The sequence below is a fragment of the Parasteatoda tepidariorum genome, chromosome 2 (assembly GCF_982258835.1).
Source record: "Parasteatoda tepidariorum strain Cologne lab strain chromosome 2, Ptep-v5.0, whole genome shotgun sequence".
Taxonomy (NCBI): Eukaryota; Metazoa; Arthropoda; class Arachnida; order Araneae; family Theridiidae; genus Parasteatoda; species Parasteatoda tepidariorum.
Genome location: NC_141756.1, coordinates 55,617,896 through 55,638,013, shown reverse-complemented (window position 1 = coordinate 55,638,013; position 20,118 = coordinate 55,617,896).

Sequence of the window (20,118 nt, the reverse complement as noted above, 5' to 3'; positions counted from 1 at the left end):
ATAGAAATTTTTCTAATAATATACCAATTGATTTTATTTAATTAAGAGAAAATAATTAATCGTTAAGATGTTTCAATAATATTGGACAAAGCAATAAAGTTGTTACCAAAAACAATAGAATTAATTTTGCGAGTTCTTCTTATGCTTAACTACTTGAAAAATTCGATTGGAAATGCTTCTAATTTTGTACCCATTTACTTAAGTTCTGAGCTAAGAGGAAATTAGTAAGTTCAAAGATGTTTTTCAATATTGGCTGAAACGAAGAAATTATTATCAAAAATAACAGGATAAATTTTGAACAATTTTAAATAATAGGACCAATTTTGTTCCAAATAGAAACAGTTTCTCTTCATTTTTAACTATTTAATTTCCCTAATGATAAACAAATCTACTTAAGTTTTGAATTAAAAGAAAATTAATAAGCTTATGGAAATTTTGATAATATTGGACAAAACAAAGAAATTGCTACTAAAAATAATTTAAAAAAAAATTAGCCAATGAATTTGGATCAATACCTGTTTGATCAAAATCAACGAACTTTGATCGATGAATCGATGAATGATTGAATGCTTACTTTATTGGAGAACTCATAATCATATTATTAAAAATTAGTTGTAACATAAAATAAAATAGTATTTATTATACTTAGTTCACTTATTAAAAGCAGCATTCGTTATTTAAATTAGCTTGATTTTTAATAATTTGATAATTTGAACAAAACTGTTTGATGAAAACAGATTAAGTAATAAAGATTTTACTCAGCTTTTCATTGACGGAATATAAAACATTTTGCTTCAGAAAGCGATATCTAAGTTCTTGATTTTCATTTTAAGAAGCGGAGTTCCAACCTATGGCAATAACGTCTTTCTATTGATCAAATAGAAATCAGCGCATAGAGATAAACCGTGTTTAACAGTTATGTTTTGCTTCAAAAACAGTTAATTCTGTAAAAAAACAGCATCTTCTACAAAACTATCCCTTAAAACATTACAAAATAATATTGCTCAAATCAACTACAACAGTTTTTAACAGTTTAATGTTGTTAGAAACATTCATCATTAAGAACTGTCCAAACACAAAATTACAAATATTCCTTATTTCAAATTTTTTTTTTTACAAATAATTATATTGCAACACTTTTTTCTGTCTGAAAATCCATAATTTAAGAGAGAGGCACATGAAGTAGAAGAAATCTTAAACAAGTTACAGCAAGGAAAAAGTTTTGACCCCTAAGGTAGAGGAACAACATCCACCAAATCAAATAATGTCATCAATGCAATCAATTACAGTTGATAGATAAAAGAAACACGCAACTTTTTTCTCTTATCCTCTAACTGTTGATGTTTGCCTTGTTAAATCTTAATCCTCTTCCCTATTGGTTCATCCTTTAATTTTCCTCTTTGTAATTTATCTAAAAGTTCTCCTAATCTCTGGTAATCCTCTCTTAGAATCGGTGTTTTAACACTGAAGAAAGTGGCTCATTATAGTAAAAACAATCGTACATTTTTCACGCTCTTTGAACTTTATTTACGTAAATGTTTGATTATTTTTTCATAGATATTTTGTATGATTTCCCATTCTAAAGAAGGTTAAATATTTAAAAAAAAGGTTGAAGATATTGAGTCAAAAGAAATAAATTTTTATTGTACAAACGATTTACGCGGACATGGACATTTAAAACATTAGCTTCTTCCAGTTCCCAGTCAACTGCTCATAGATAATTACCTGCTTCTAGTAAACATATTACTCGCTTCTACTGGTTAATGTATCTCTTCTAAACAGAAACGCTCAAATATGTCAGAAAAAAATGCTAGGTTGCAATTCTTAACATATTTTAAATATATATTATTTACATTGCGATGTAGCATAATAGTCTTATAATATTCTTATTTTACAATTATAACGCTGAATTTCGTAAATACGAAAGCATGAAAAATTCAAAATTTTTCCAAATATTAACATCAGTCTATTTCTATACTTCCGTTAAAAATGTAAAACAGTTACTGAGACATTTTTCGTTATATAAGACGAAAAGGCAGAGTTCTTATTTTCACCTACATCGCAAATACTTACAGTATACTGTTGAAAAACCGTTCTCCATCTAATCATTTTCAGCAGCATTTCAGCAAAAAAAATAAATAAATAAAATGAAATGGCATGTCCAATTGACATGCCCTAAGGCTCTGAAAAAAGTGATATTTCAATTAGGAAATTTGAGAATGAGCAAATACTACAAACTACGTAGAAAAATAAGTTGAAATTCATCTAAAATTACACTGATTGAAAATGAAAAATTAAAAAAAAATTTAAATTAAGTAAATTTATTTCAAGAAACTGATTTATTGAATGTTTAGATAAATTCAAAATAATATTTCTCATGAAATAATAATATTTGATTTAGTACCTTATGGAAATTGAATTATTTGATTCCTTTGAAGTTTTATTTTTTTAATAAATTTAATGAATAATCAAAATTTTTCACAGGAGTATGTCTTTGGAGGAAACTTAAAAATTGTTGTAATTTTTGGCTTAAATAATGATTACCATGGTATAAAATGTTTATTATCTTTTCCAGTAATTGGAGCAGACCTCTGAGAATAATTTTAAATTTTTAATGAAATTTAGTATGCATGCAAACACTTATTCCATGTCTTATTATTTCAACGAATAACAGGGAATTTCTTGTCTTATTACACTGCCTACCTGCAGATTATGTAATCGTTACTTACGTAAACGTATTATTTACTAACAACAAAGCTTGGTATACCAGCTGCTTATAAACAAAACCAATTATAAATAATTAAATTTTCCAATTAAAATGCACTTCCAATTAATTCGAATTTAGCCACAATGAATTACCATTTCTTTAGAAATAAAAAGGAGAAAGCGTGATTTGTCATTATTATTAACGTTAAAGCAAAGAAAAAACTCATTTTGTAATCCCGGAAGTATGCGTCCTTCACTGCTTTATGTCACCTTTAGTTTACTTGTATGAATATAAAGCAGAGAGCAATGTTTTATTTAAGGAAAATACATGCTAGCAGAAAAAAGAAGATTCAAACAGTCTTTTGTTCTTTTTTTCACGAAAAAAATATATATATTTTTTTCTTATTTTACGGTGACTTGCATTATTCCATATGACATTCTTTCTTAAAAGTGGAATAGTTTGAAAACTCCTCAAAACAATAATATTATCAGTATTATCACTCTATAATAATATTATCACTCTTCTAAGCAACAATATATATATATATATATATATATATATATATATATATATATATATATATATATATATATATATATATATATATATATATATATATATATATATATATATATATATATATATATATATATATATATATATATATATATATATATATATATATATATATATATATATTTCGAATTCCTGGTTAAGATGCTGCTAGTTTAGTATTTATTCTTTGAAAATTAAAATTGATCAAATAACAGAGCTGGTAAAAGCTATACAGGTTTAAAATTAACCAAAATTTCGTAATTTTCCGAAGTTGAATGAGAAAATCATTTTTCTTTTCTTTTTATTATACATTTTATTTGTCGTGGCACGGTTTTTCTTTTAACGAATTACTGACCTTTCATCATTAATAAGTTTCAAGTTTAACCTTTTTAATTCAGTTAGAACATTCATTGTTTTCTTTTTGCTTACGTAATCAAAAAATACGGAATCTTAAAATTTTGAAAAAGTACGGTCATTCATTATATATGCTATCACTGGCCACCCAATCAGTATGGTGAGTAAAATCTTCCGTTACCACGATATTTCTCAGGAATGAATCCGCGTTGGATTGGAATTTCTCTGATAGTGACTTAGTAGTTTATAAACCTCCTTGTCGTATTGACCCTGACAGCTAAAAATCTCTGATAGAGTCTTAATGGTTCATATTCCTCTCTAATATAATATCCCCGTCCGTTCTGAGATGTGTGATTACTTCTACCATCTGTAATAGTGTTATTTTACATGAAAAATTACATTCTGAATTTTCATTTATAGAAGATATTCCCTCAATGTTATTAACATACAGTAAATTTAATATTTAAATAGGTTTTTGAAATTATATGACCAAATGTCTTGACTGAAAATTTTCACTTATACAAAACTCCTGATAGTTTTACTCCTGATAATGTGCTTCTTCCTCAATTTATTTCTTTTATCCTTTCTTTACACATATATTTCGCTACGTTTTTTTACAACTTTATTTTACCTTACTTTCTTTCCTTATTCAATATTTTCGCAGCCGACCGGCCTGTGTAAAGGGCAGGGAACTGACCTTGCAACAGAAAGGTTCTGGGTTTGAATCCAGGGCAAGGCAAGGATATTCTTTCCTTCTTTGTACTATCTGTCCTCACTGTGGGAGTGACGTTGGCCCACCTAATATAGTGCCCCTGAATTGACGGATGTTAACACAGGTGGGCAAAGGAAAAAAAAATTTTTACTGTCATAAAATTAGTGGTCCTTAAGAATTAGTTTATTCAGTTTCTTTCTATTGTAGATGTTTTTGTTTGTATATTAATGATTTTTTAATAAAATCATTTTCCGATATGTTTACAAACAATTTTTTTTAATTAATACTTCCTGTGTTTGTAAAAAAAAGAATCGAAATAAAAAAAATACATGAGTTCACTACGAAGTTACACAATTTATTTTAGAGAAATTATTTTTAATGCAGTTCATGTGGATCTCAATATAATTTAATATTATGAAATACCTACATAATTATAGGCAAAACATCAATTGATAAAAAAACAGATAACTAGTCCACGTTTGTAAATAATATTCCCCTTTTGCATTCTAATGTAAGTCCGCGAGGGCATAAAAACTTTTAAAATGATTAATCCCTGATTATACTATAGTTTTTCTTATTCTCTTCAGTTCTTGTTTTCTTTTCCTAAAAAAACAAAACATAAATATTTTTTGCCACCCCGTCTTAAGGAGAAAGAAAAATAAGCTGATTTAAACTGCTTAACATCTCAGAGAAGCATTCTTGAAAAAGAAACTAACTGGAAAAACAATCCTCCGGCTAAGTTTTCATCAGGATAAAATTTCATTTCAGCTGAATGTATGCTTTATATTTTATTGGTAAAGAAATTTTCACTCATTCCTTAAGAAGAGCATATGAATGAAGCAAACTTAGTTATGTAAACAAAAACTTTGTATTCAAAAAATGAAAACAAAATAAAAGATGCAAGCGGGCTTGTTTGTTTTTAAAATTTATACATTTCTCGGTATTTTGAAAACACATTTTTATAAAAAATTTGGCATTAAAATATAGTTCTTTATTGGTTTTCTTACTAGATATTGCAAAAATAAGACGTGAAAGAATTATATTATGATTATTAAATAAGTATTAAAATTCAAATATAAAAAATATTTATTTTCCATAGTTTCTCTTATGCGATATTGTAGAACGATATTTTATTATTCGTTACGAAAAATTAAATTTTGATAAAAATTTGTAAACTATTGAGGACCTTATGCTTTGTGATGTATCATTAATAATTATACAGTGTTAGCGTGTCATGTCATATACACTGTAAAAAAATCCAGATCAAGTTACGGCAAAACGTACTGTAACTCTGGGTGCATCATCCGTATTTATTGTCAAATTAAAATTTAATTACTGTGCTGTCGTGATTTTAGTGAAAATATTACTGTAAAAATTACGCTCCAGAAGATTTTAGCTCCCTAAAATTTTATGGTATAAATATTAGCACCAAGGTGTTGTTTCGTTTTACCGTAATTTGATTTGGAACTTTTTACAGTGTATCATTGACATTTTGATATTAGTGAAAGTGATACACATTTCGCGGTAAAAAAACACCACTCAGGTGCCAATATTTTTTACCATAAAATTTCAAGAAGCTAAAATCTTATGTAAGGTAATTTTTACAGTAATATTTTCAGTTTTAGTAGCTTAGTAGGGAAGTAGAGTCTTATAATAGAAAATATTAGCAAAGAGTCGTGTAGTACCACTTGGTATATTGATGGCATATTGATGGCTTGGTACATTGATGGCATATAAACGTAATTGTAGAAGATATTTTTTAACATAATATTGTTCTATAAAGGAAAAATGTCATGTCTTGTCAGTAACAAATTTGTAGTTGAAGTAGAACTTGCAGCTTCAGTGCAATATTAGCAGCTCCATAAGTGCGATATCGTTCGTGTCAGTGACAAATTGAGAAAAACAGTTTATGTTCAATGTCAGTCGTACGAACTATTAAATCTGAAAAATTTATAGTTCTTTAAATGATACGAAAATTGCTCTGCAATCTAAGTTCCTTGCTCTTCAAAAGATAATTTATTTGAATGTTTTGTGCGTCTTTTTAATTCTTCACTTTGTTTTTTTCCTTTACTACAATTATTTTTTCGACTTATCTAGAAGAAAAATAAACGAGCTTGTTGCCCAAATATGATTGATTTTGCATGAATTTAAAATTATAAATTACTACACATATCAGTTAGAAAATTGTTAAAAAATATACTCTTTTGCTTAAAAACTTCAGAAAAATTCAGTTTCGAAATCCTCACACAATTAGACAAAATCAACTATTTGTATATTTCACATATACTATTTGTATTGCAAATCAACATATGCATCATGCATTGTATATGCATCATACATTGCATATACAAATCAACTATTTGTGTTTGTATATGCAATGAAAAATTCGCTCCCCAGTGATATTTTTCATTCTTTTTACTTCAACTGTTAAATATTCGTTGCATTCTCAAGGGATAGTCCTGACTTTCATAATTTTAGTTTTAAAAAAAACAAGCAGACTTTTAAAGTGAATATTTGTATTTAAAAATTATATGTTTATTTACTTTCTTAATTTATATAATTCAACAAATTCCTCTTCGAAATGAGTAAATAGAAAGTTTAATTTATTTTTCTCAATTACAATCTCAGAATTCAAATATTTTATTAAAATTCAAGTAATTCAGAAATAAATTTAAATTACAACATTTTATTAGAAATGAAAATAATTAATAATTTCTTCGGCAACAGTAATAAAACATTCAATGCCATGACTTTTACTTAATCAATACAAAAATAATCTTATCTCGGAAGCCCGTTGTACACCTTTCTTCAAAAAACAAAATAAATTACAAAACGTCATTTTCTCACTAAGATTGGCCTGATCATTTATTCACCTTAAACTCCTCATAAATATTAAATTTGTTCTTTGATTCATTAAATATTCCTAGAGGTTTTTTTTAATGTTTTATTCTGACAAAACATTATTTGGAGATTTTTTTTGTTTCTGGAAAACTAATTATTGGTTAAAAAATATTTGATATAAACCTATAAGAAAGGTGATTTGAAAGTTTATTAAAGTTAATTTGTAATAAGTCAATCCCTGCTACACTGTTAAAATTTTCATTCTAAAATTATAGTAAAATAACTGGCAGCTGTCTCTCCATCCAATTAACGGTAAAGTTTACGGAAAGAACATTTTTTTCTTTTATGGTTTTGAAACCATTTCCAAAAAGTATGGTTTAAAAGCCATGAATACAAAACTATACGATTTTTTAACGGTTTAAAATTGGCATTTATGAAAAATGTAAAGAAAAATAAATAATAATATTTATTTAACTAGACATAGGAGCTCGGTTTTTCATAAGGTAATGGGCATTGGAGAGTGCCGGACACTGGAAATTCTTCATGTGATAAATGGAATGGAGGAAATATTGTCTTGTCAACACTAGGACTCGAACTCCAGTTCTGCCGGTCATGAGATTGTCAGAAAAGCCCACTCGGCTATGGTATGTACGCAGTAGCGAAGAACTAAGTAGCTTCATTAGGTGGTTCTAGTTGGTGGGACAAAATTCTGGTTGTTTAACCGTATTAGGTGAAAGCAGTTGATAAACAGTTTTTCTTAAACTAAACAATTTGATTACCATTTTATTTATGGCTATTTGACTATTTTGGTTAAATATGGTAAAATAACCATTCAATAAATTAATCATTTTTTCTCAGAATTTTCTAATAGAGCACATAAAATATTATAGCTCACCTAATTTTTATTTCCCAGGTAGGAACAAAAATAAGAATTATTAACAGTTAAGTAAGTTTTAGGTTATGTATGTATTAAAGATTATTAAATTATATATGCATCAAAGTTATATATGTATTAAATATATTTATAATACTTTCTTTTTAAAATAATGCTTATGTATACACCTTTTCTACTGTATTGAATAAATAAACTTTCCACATTTGAAAAACAAGTGCGTTCAAATCTATATAAGTATATCTAAATAGGAAAAAATGCGCCATGCTTCTAACTCCTCTATGTGTACACCAAAAAGCTCGGAAATTTTCCCGAAGCGCTTTGGTAATAATTCTCATAAAATAAACACATCGTTAAAACAACGCATAGTGTAATTTTTTTCTGATTACAAAGTGAATTTTTTTATATACCCATGAGATGGTACTTTTCATATTTGTGAATTGGCACAGATGCAGCTGTGCAAGCTCTTATGAGGCTTTATTTAGGTAAATTACATTGCAAGAAGCTTGTAATATTTATGTTTGACAAGTAAATTCAAATATATTAAAACAAATTTTATGAAAATAATACTTCTGAAATAGTTTTAAAAATATTTTTCCAACTTACTTTAACAATTATTTCTATTTCAAAATGTCCAAATTGTAATCACTTTACCAATATATTTGGAGAGAAAAAAAATATTATTCATTAGTCAAATAGTTCTGATGTTACACTATTAAAAAATAAATAAATTATTACACTATTTTAGACCGAGCGTAGAAAGTTTATAAATTGTGGAATTATTCTTATTAAAATATGCTTAAATTACATTCATTAAGATGCAAAAATAGTTTCATGCGTAAAAAATGATACTTTATTTAATAAATGAAACAGTGCGTGTGCACCAAATCAGTGAAGCAATAATGTAGTTGAATGCTAGCGTTTTAGAATAATTGTGCATTTTCAAAAATTCGAATTTGTCAAAAACCGTTTTAGTAAAGAAACTTTGCGTAGTTCAACAATTTCTCAAAAAACTTTTTTTACTCGAATTGAATTACTAAAATTTTATAGATGTTTTTCAAAACCTTAAAAATAGACGAAATATGACATTAGTGAAACATATACATGGCCGTGAAAATAAAAATTGAATATGTTGGAGTACTATGTACCTTTGGCCAAAAATGGGTTTAATGAAGTGGAATATACTCAATATTTATGTATTCTTGGTAATCTAACAAAGTTTTATTTTATCACTAAACACATTATTGCTAAAAGTAATTTATACTTTAAATCATTAAACTAAGTAAATTTTATCTCAGTAAAAGCTAATCTTTTCATATATATCCAATATAAATAATTATATCCAGTTCCTAGACCATAGATTTTTTTCAATTTCTTCTAGACAAAGGCAAATAATTTGAATAAAATATTTCTTTAACTATAACTTCTTATCCTTTTTTGAATGAAACAAATAGCTTAAAAACTAAAGTCTAGATATTTCAGCAATCAACTTTTCTAAGGCGTGTCAGACTAAAGAAATAGATCTAGAAAGAAAAAAAATCAATGACAAAACAGCGCAAGAGACATTGAAGGAGAATGAAAGAAAGTTCTATCATTTTCTTTCTTTCTTTCTCTCTTCTTTCGTATTGACGTCCAAATAGAAGGCATTGGTGTTAATGAAGCCATATGTTGCTTCAGGTTAACGCTTTTTTTGTGATGGAGAAAGAATTGGAAATCAATGCATATTTCAACGTTACTTTGGTGATGTGCTCGCAGGCGGAAAGCTTAATTTATACATTGTCAGAATGTCCTTTCAATAAAAATATTTTGATTAGAAATCCATGAAATGAATTGGAAGAAAACGTATAGTTGAATTCGTTGAACGAGTAATTTTAGTTTTCGTCCCAATTGTTATTATTTCCTTAAGCTAGTGTTTTTTCTGGATATTTTTATTGTCAAGTTAATTTCAATTTTTGCCCTCAAACAGTCTGAAGGAATTTGAAATGCAATGTAATCTTATTTTACAAACAAACACGTGTGCTTAAATTAAATCTATATTCAAATGTTTCAAATGAAGTTTAGAAAATTTTATTCTACTGAAATTTAGTTCAAGTTTATGATTACTAAGTTTAAGGACGGGAAAACCAGTTGCTGAAAAACTTAGTAAAACTGCATGTCAAAATACTATATAATAGGTATAGCAAACAAGCTCCAAATTTTCCAAATTGTTTTCTTCTGTCATTTTTTTTTTAAAAAAAGCGTCAGTGTAAAAAAACTAACAAAATCTTTTTATAAAAGAATTTCAGCTTTAAGTTACAAATCAAATTTAATAAGAGTTATAATTTAGTCAGCTTGAACTAAAAGCGTACATTATGAAAGTATGTTTGCGTATTTTTCAATTTATGCTAGGTTAATATTATTAGTATATTTATTAATTTATGTTATTTTTAGCAATAAAACAAGATATGAGTATTATCAGCTGTCTGTCAACGTGTGGTCAGGTTTAAGGGTTATACTTACAAAATCTTTATTTCAGCTCATTGCATTTTTCATTACGGATATTGTTAGCTCTAATAATAATTGTTAGAAAATTTGTACAAAAATACAAAATTATAAAACTATTCCAATAACATGAATAATACTAACAACGTCTATAGTTACTATTTTGCTAGGTATTTAAAAATTGTACAATTTAGTAACCAAAACCAAGAAAAATTCACCCCATTTCGGAATTTTTTCTATAAGTGTAAATCTGCTGCAGCCAATGTCTATTTTATTACATTTTCTATTATACTATACTATATTTTTATTCTATTATATTTTATTTCTATTATACTTTATTTTTATTCTATTATACTATATTTTTATAAGGTTTCTTGAGATAAAATGAGCTAAATGATTTTGAAAAGGGAGAAAATACATAATGGTATTAATGTTAGGAGTGTTAATGGCATGAATGTTATGAGTACACCGAAAATAAATGGATTCTTGTAGTGGCATTATGCGAAATGATTTTAAAGGTGCAAAAATAGGCGTCGAAAAAATATAGGTAGGTATCTAAATAAAACATAAATCTTAAAAAATATTTTTTAATTAACTGAGATGAATAATGAGACTGCCGATATCATTAAGATTTCTGTTCAGGACTCAGAAATAGGAGCTAAATAGATAAATAGCTGAAATAAATAGCTAACAGCAGAATAGTCGGAAATGATCATATTTATTTTTAGTTACTGATTGATTTAATTTTAAGATCTTTGATTTTTGTAAAAGAGCACGTTAAGATGGACATGAATTTATTTGTTGTGATTATTTCAAATAGTGATTTTTTTTCATTTCAACACTTCAGTAAAAAAATCTACTTAAAAATTAAATGCACAATGAGGAATAAAAGGAATATTTTGTTACTTATAAGCTTTTGCCTCCTTATCGCCATGTTTGAATTTCTTATCTCGAAATATTAATATCTCGTATCTGTAACATATTGGCTAAAACACATTTCTAAAGTCATCTTTTTAAAAAATATTATATGATGACTCACTTTTTGAACACCTACTAAACAATGATTTTAATACTGATAAAAAAATTTAAAGGTGTTTTCATGTTAATAACCATTCATTCCTTGTTTTCCTTTGATAATATATGCTTCAGCTGTAAGAATTACGTAACCCATTTGCATAAATGTAAAAAAATAGGAAGCAAATGTCAAAATTGTTTATTTTCTCGAGGATTTTTAAAATATCCATTTCCTTAATTATCATTCATTTCCTTAATTATCATTCGAAATGAAGATTTTGTAAAATAATGTAAATCATATTATATCCATCTTAAAATGTATTTTGTCTATCTTTATATACTTTATTTATCATTGTGTCATTTTTTCCTAAATGCACACTTATTATTGTACTACTACTGCACCATAACATGACCTCTTTTTTAGATCATCTCTATCAATATATACTTTGTTTATCATTCTGCCATTTTTGTCAGAATTATTTTTTATTTGTGTATGAACCTATATGAACTTCTTTTAATTACACTACTTTTTATTAAATCACCCCTTGGCCTTATCTGTGAGCCTTTATCAAAGGTAATTGTTTTGGGCTTTCAGGCTTTATCCGGAATAACTTATAGATTTCAATTGTTTCATTTATGTATAATTTTTATCTTTACTAACTTTACTTTTTTTATTTATTTTTCAGGTAATAAAGCTATTCTCGTTTTAGAAAAAAAATTCAGTTAAATTTTCTAGAATCTTTAAGGCCGAAAAATAATTATTCTCTATTTTATCAGATTTTCTGAGCTATATTTATTGAGTGTATGATTTTGTAAAAAAATGCAAGGTGTGTAGAGCATGGCATAATATAGGACTGATATCTTCTCAACCACGGGAACAAAGATCTGATTTTGAGAATATAAATATTTTTTTAGATTATCACAAAATAATACATGTTCTGTTGGAAATTCAATTATCTATCTTGTACTGCTATTATAATAATGTAAGACATGACTGGGAAAGAAACAGTATGGTCAAATCTACCAGAATATGGTAAAAAAGAAAGAAAATTTCGAACCGAAAGTTCGAAAGTCACCGAAAAGATCGATAAAGTTTACCGAATCACTTTGGTTAAATACATTTTGGTGAAGCACTTTGGTTTTTTACCGAAGCTTTTAGTAAAATTAACAATAAAATGTAGTTTTAGAATATTTGATAACATTTAGCAATTGCGGTAAAATTTGGCAAATTTATCATGATACCTTAGAGCTTGCATAAAAGCCATTTATTACATTTACTTCTGAGTTTTATTAGGTGTTGTAATCAGATTTATAATTTTGAAAATCCGAATTCATCGTAATTATATCAGAATTCTTAAATTATTACAATCAAACAGTTACACTGGAAGCGGAAAAATTACAAATAATTCATTTAGATACCGTATATTTCGCTCCTATTAACCAAAGCTATGAGTTTTTATAACCAGAAATGTAGCATGCCATATAGTGTAGTAAATTTGAATTTTTTTTTCTCAATGTAATACTTATTGTATTTTCATAATCTCTTTTCATTACACTTTAATTCTTCTTACAATGCTCTGGTGCGATCTCCCTTCTCTAACAGTTAAATAAATAATAAACAACACATTTAAATATTTAAAAAAACATAACTACTAGCATAAATAGCTTCAGTTCTTGGTAAGTATTGGAAAACTATAACCAGCATATTTTATAGAAATAAAATATTACGATAAGATCATAAAATATAAAGACTATTTTCTTTTGCCTTACTACTTTTACAAGAAATATCAATAAAATAAGTTTTATTTTTAGACCTCATAATTTTGCTCGATTCATAATTTACTAAGTAAAACTATTTCGGAAATGAGGTGAAAGCTCTATTTATCATGAGTTATATAAAATCGATTCTACCATTCATCAGTGGCAGGAAAATCAATAGATGAAGAAAGAACCAAAATAGAAAATAATTACGCCATGGAAACGCAAAATCTACAAATGGAAATCACCAAAGAATTATTTTTCCAAAATAGAGCATTTCGAATATTAACCTTACATATTTGGTTACATTGTGACCTTAAAATGCTATTTTTAGAAGCACAAGATTTTAGTTTTAGTTACAGAACAAAAATAGAAAGAGGTTGTTATAGTTCAACTATCTTTTTTTCTGCTCTTATTCAGGCGATAAGTTAATGTTGTAATTAGGTAATTTTACATAAATATACAATAAGAAATGATTTTTATACAAATGATTTTATAAATATAAACAAAACGATTTTTATGCATTCTGGATAGGCACAAAAATCGTTTTTATGTGGTAGGTGCAGCAAAGTTGTAGAATTAACTCGATAGTCATTAGTTCTAACGACAAGGAAATATTAATAGTAATAAGTATTCTTAAGAGTTGTTTAATGCATCAATTTAAACACAACTTTTAATATTTTTTAAATAAAAGCATAACCAAAACTAAATTCCAAATTTTTTTTTCTAATGCATTTTTAATATTTTTGTTTTAATTTGTTTGTCTTATCAATAATTAAATTTCATAAAATATTCATGAGCCAAAAGACGAATCCCCTTGACTATTATTTTTTAGATCTGAAGATCGGATCTTCAAGTTCTAGGCTTCAATTTTAATGGCTCAAAAGGATGACAGCAAATATGCTAATTAAATAGTGAATACTGGGTTTTAAGCTACGAAATCGGACAAAAAAATGTGCTTTCTCTGTATAAACATAACGTTTTTCGATGAATTCGGATTTCTACCCACTAAAATATAGTGGGTGGCCGTAATCTGGGAAATACGACCCCAATAGTTGCTCAGGAGATCGGTCCTAAGTTTGGACCTCTTAACTGAAATTGGTAGAATAGTTTCTGAGAAATTGAATTTTCAAAATGTCGTTTTTTCAGAATTCATTCCGGTACTCAGATAAGTTTTATTGTAAGATCCATGCAATTTACAGAATCAATTTATGCAATTTACAGAATCATTTTGAAATTATGATATTTTCACAGTTAACATAAAATGTTTAATGGGAATGGTTTCATGGTAAATACACATCTATTTCTCAATAATCATTTGCGCTTAATACCTCACTGCATAAATGTTTGTCTCTGAGAAATTCTAATTTAATATAATGTACGAGATTAATTAATTATAAAGCTTTAAATAAGCCTTTGGTCTAATAAGATAAGGTTAAGAACCAAAAGGAAAGAAAACATTACATTTAATTTTCAGTCAATTTTACTCAGAAAATAATATGAAAGAACAGGTTGAGTTATAAAAGTTTTCTATTTATTTGGGTCATTTTGATAATATTTAAGTAATTTTAATAAGCTTAAATGTACCGGAAACATAATTCAATGAATTTAAAGTTTATTATAGCCATCTATTGAAACAGCTTATGATTTATGCTTCTTATTTTAGCAAAGGATAATTTACCGAACAATAGCTTTTAATCGAACTAATTTATTAAAAGTGTTTAAGATACAATATTTAAAACTAAAAAAAAGGAATTATTTCAGACACTAGAGTACCTTTTTGCCTTAACTTATTCATTACATTTCAACAAAATGAAACTTAATATTTTCCGTTTTTCTTTTCTTTTTTTTTAATATTTAACACTGCTAAAGATATTGCACGTGTAAAGTGAAGCAAATATTACTATTACTAATCTTGCGACTTTTTTTTGGCTAATATAGTAATACAATATTTGCTGAAACCTAATAGGCTATTAGATTGCATATTTCTTGCATATTTACTGAAATGAAATAGGCTATTAAATTGAACTGACTTTGTTTAAGTTAAGCTAAGATTGTTCTGGGAATCAAACTTCATATTAGCACAATAACATACACCGAAGAGTCAATACATTACGACCACCCTCCATCTATAACAATGGGCTCGCCCAGGTTTTCATAGTTTCTCGCCCAGGAACAATGTTTTCATGGGGCACATTAGGACGCATAATCCTCATAGAGCAATCCCTGACGTCTGTAAGCTACTTGAGCATAGTTGCAGACCAGGTTCACTCATTTATGGCAACGGTTTTTCCTGCGGGGAATGGTGTTTGCCAACAGGATAATGCACCATGTCATAAGGGTCGAATCGTCCAGGAACATTCCAGTGACTTTCAAGTCATGTCTTGGCCGCCAAATTCACCTGACTTTAATCCAATAGAGCATTTGTGGTCCTATTTGGAAAACCAAATTCGTTATGCCACGCTACCCCTCGCAATGTGGGGGAATTGCAGGGCCAGTTGGTGAGCGCTGGGTAACAGATACCTCAGACTACCTATCAGCACCTTGTGGAATCAATGCCACGGCGGGTGCTAGCAGTTTTGAGGGCGAAAGGTGGTCCTGCATGTTATTAGCAGGGTGGTCATAATATAATGGCTCTTCGGTGTATATTTGTGCAAAAAGTTCTAATCAAATATACTTATTTGTAAGCATTTTTTTAAATCTATTATCTTGTGAACTGATGAAATTGAATTTTAAGAAGTACAATATTTTTTTCAACTTTAAATATAGAAAAAGTATAATTGTAAGTAATACGTGTGTTACTAAAATATATATTTTATTATATATTTAAGTATTATAAACTGTATATTTTAGTTATGTTACCATATATTTTATTTATTCCAGCGAGCAAAATCTACACAAAGTTTTGTTTATTAATAATTCATTTAATATGCCTATAACGGAGTATTAGCTGCCGACATAATTATAACGGAGTTATAATTATGGTTTTATAACGGAGAAAACTCCGTTTTAAAACCATAATTTTATGAAAATTATGGCTTTCCGTATTGACGCGTATATTACATTATTCTATATCCATATTATTACATATTATTACTTTTTTATTATTTCACTTTCATGTTTTTACTTCCATATTGCCAAATGATATCAATTGAGATCTTGATTTTGTGAATATTATTCATTTAATAATTTTAATGCAACTTTTTTTACTTAAAACTAAGAAAACAATATTGCATGCGTGCTAATAAAAAATTTTAATATTATTATTTTGCAATTTATATGCAATTTTATTTAATCTAAGGCTAAAAACATTTGCAATAATGTGTTTAATTTATTAGTAATTTATTAAATACACTCAAAGGATATTCTGTTTTATGACCAATACTTCGGAAATATTAAACTTTTATTATTTACTATTACTTTAATGAGATAATTTATTCCATTTTAAGCCGTTGTATCATGTAGTCTAAGGAAGTTGAAATATACACAATATTTGGGTTATTCAGAAGCCTTACAAATGTTATAATATTATGGTTTAATGTACTCCTATACTTTTCATAATTCACGCTAAGATTCAAATTAGAAGTACTTCTCAATTTCTTTTATAATTATGTAATTACTGAAAATTTTAAATGAATTAAAATTATATCATTAACTCTAAACGAAATAAAAAAAAATTATCAAAAAATTTTAACAATATGATACTCAATCAATTTTTAAAAATGCTTCAATTATTTTGATGATTGCGATTTTGAAATTTTAATTCTCTAGAAATATTGCAACTAAAATTTGCATCATAGATACTTGTTTAATTTAGTTATAAAAAAAATACTACAATATGTTTTTCTTAATCTCCCACATAATACACTTAATGTCGTTCTAAGTAAATGTAAGTTTTCGGAAGTTTTCGCCGAATTCTTTTTTTGCAATTATTCCTTCTTATTAAATGTAAACAATAAGACAGTTTAGTGTACTTGCAGATTATGTTCGTAATCTGAATTGTTATACAATACATTAACTATCAATTCACGTAAACAATAATTTGAAAATTTTGGTTGAGCTCATTTTTTCATTTATTCTTCTGTATTAAATGGAAACAATATGACGGTTTTATATAGTTGCATAAATTTTTTTCTTAATCGCAATTGTTATCATATGCATTTAATATCAATTCAAGAAAACAAAAAAATTTTAATTCATTCTTCGTTATTAAATGGAAATGATATGGTGATTTTGTAGACTTGCTTAAATTATTTCCTTAATTTCCAATGTTATTCAATGCATTTTACATCAATTCATGAAAACAGAAATTTCGACATCATAAGTTAAAAAATTCAATAAGCTATTTCCTTAGCCTCAATTGTTTTTAAGGTGACATGGGACTTTCAAAGAAGCAAAAATTTGTCAAAAAATCGATATTTTACATTTTATATTTTTGAAATTTAGGTATTTAACTGAACATTTTTTAAAAAAAATTTCTGGAATAAGAGCAAAATTGATGAAGTTATGGCCATTTCAGTTTTGACAACGCCCCTTTTTTTACCCTTTTTTGTCTGCAGGTAACTGTTAAAATTAGTTTAGTTTAAAATTAATTTAAAATTAGATGAATATTTTGCTAATTTTTTTAAAAAAAATTTAAAGTATATAATTATTAAACTAGTTTATTGGACAATATTTATAGGTATTTATATTAAAAACAAGAAATATTTGTTTAGATGTAAAATTTGCAATGAAAAAGTACTAAAAGTCATTTTTCTCAAAATGTCCTTTTTGAGAAATTTACAATTTTCAAACTGTTCCAGCGTAATGAATTTTCATTCTATTGACCTGAGAATTTAATGCTATATATTTATGAATATTATTAACATTTTGTTGGAAAAGTTTTTTGAATTAAGTGAATAGTATTTTTTTATACTTGATATTTTATAGAGGTATCATGATTTTTTCCTAAAAATGTAGGTTTTTTACTGTTTTTTTAATGTTATTTGTTTCTATAATAAAAAATAAAAAAAGTACTTCTAACAATTTTTTCAATATTACCTAATATGTACTATTTTAAAAGAATTTTGACATTTTGACAAAATTTCAGACGCGAGGAGTAATATAAAAAAACATAAAAAATTGAAAAATTTAAATTTTTTAATTTCTTAAATTTTGAAATATTTTTTTGAAATTTTGTATAAAAGTTGTTTTTAGCAATATAAATGTATCCTGAAAATTTCAAGCAAATCCCTTTATAATTTCAAAAAATTTTTTTTAAAGCCCTTTGTCAGCTATGCCTTTAGTATCAATTCGTGTAAACACAGGAGATTGAGAGTTAACCCTTCTAATGAAGTGAACCGATTTCGACTGTATTCGATAGCTGTTCGATACAAATTTCGCACCCGGCTCGCACCAACCACAGTGCTGACGCAAAATATCCTCAGTGGTAGATGGATCACGGGTTAGAGTCCTCTTGCCGTCAGTCTAACCATGGTTTTCGAGGTTCTCTTCTCCATGCTGGTAAGTTCCATTAAAAAGTCCTCCATGAATGCAAATTTTTCCAATACTATTCAGGAGTTCCCATGTAATCTCGATTGGGTTCGAAATTACAATGTAACGGAGTTGAACATTAGTAGTCCTAAACTCTAAAAATGAGGTCGGTTGTTCAAAGACAGTAATGCAATAAAATAAAATTCATGTAAACAATAAATTTTAAAATTTTTACATTTCTTTTTTGGCATTAAAGGGAAAAAGTAAGACAGTTTGGTTGACATGCAGTCAGTATTTTCATGGTCTCAATTATTAACAAATGCCTTAATATCGTTCTCTCCAAGAAATCAATAAAGTTATGAATGGAAATTTTGGACACAGTTCTTCTTTGCAATTATTCCTCGGGATTGTAATAATCGAACACAATATGACGATTCGGTAGACTTGCATCGATTCGCTAACCGAAATCCTTTAACACCTTTTAATCAGAGACATCTATTTTTCCCTTGGCGTTATTTCCTCCAAGGCTCCTGTCAATCGGAAGTTGAGACAGACTGCGTGACTTGGATGTAAGAAGCTTTAAGATGTTAGAGTTTCTTGGCGACTTGGGAGGAGAAGACCAGCATCCTTTCCCAACCCAATTGTGTGACCTAGATAAAGGGATGTGCGACTGTCTTGAATCTTATCCGTTATGAAACTTAATGGGTAGTTGCTGATTTTTATTATCTTTCCTTCCTTTCATTTCAAACTCTGATCGATTCACGTATTTCATGGGTAAACCAGTCCATTATCTTCTTTTTCATAGCATATGTTATTACCCAGAGTAATGAAAAACGTGCCGGATTAAAAGATAGCATCATAGCGAGCTGGTGCTGCGCTACATAGGGAGAGAAGTACTTACAGAATAATTATTTATTAATAAACAGTTCTATCATGAAGATATGAAATTGCTAGTAAAATTGAAAGTGCTTCTCTCACTTGAAAAATAATTTATTACGAAGAAAAAAAGGAAAATATAAAAGATTCTTGCTTGATAACGATGTACTTTACATTATCCCCTTTCATACACCAAAGTTTCGAAAAAATGCATCTTTCACTATTGCATGCAGTGTGTAACCAATACAGTGCAGTATTAAAGAACAGATGTAGATGTACGCTTGTACTATTACGACTGCTGATACTTTTCGTTGTTTTTATCTTTTTTCCCAAATAAATTAATATAAAATGATAATTAGATATGTAATTTTCAAAATAGTTTTAAACATGTATATCGATAATTCGACATACATGTTTATCGATATACATGATCGACATGCATATCGATAATTAAAA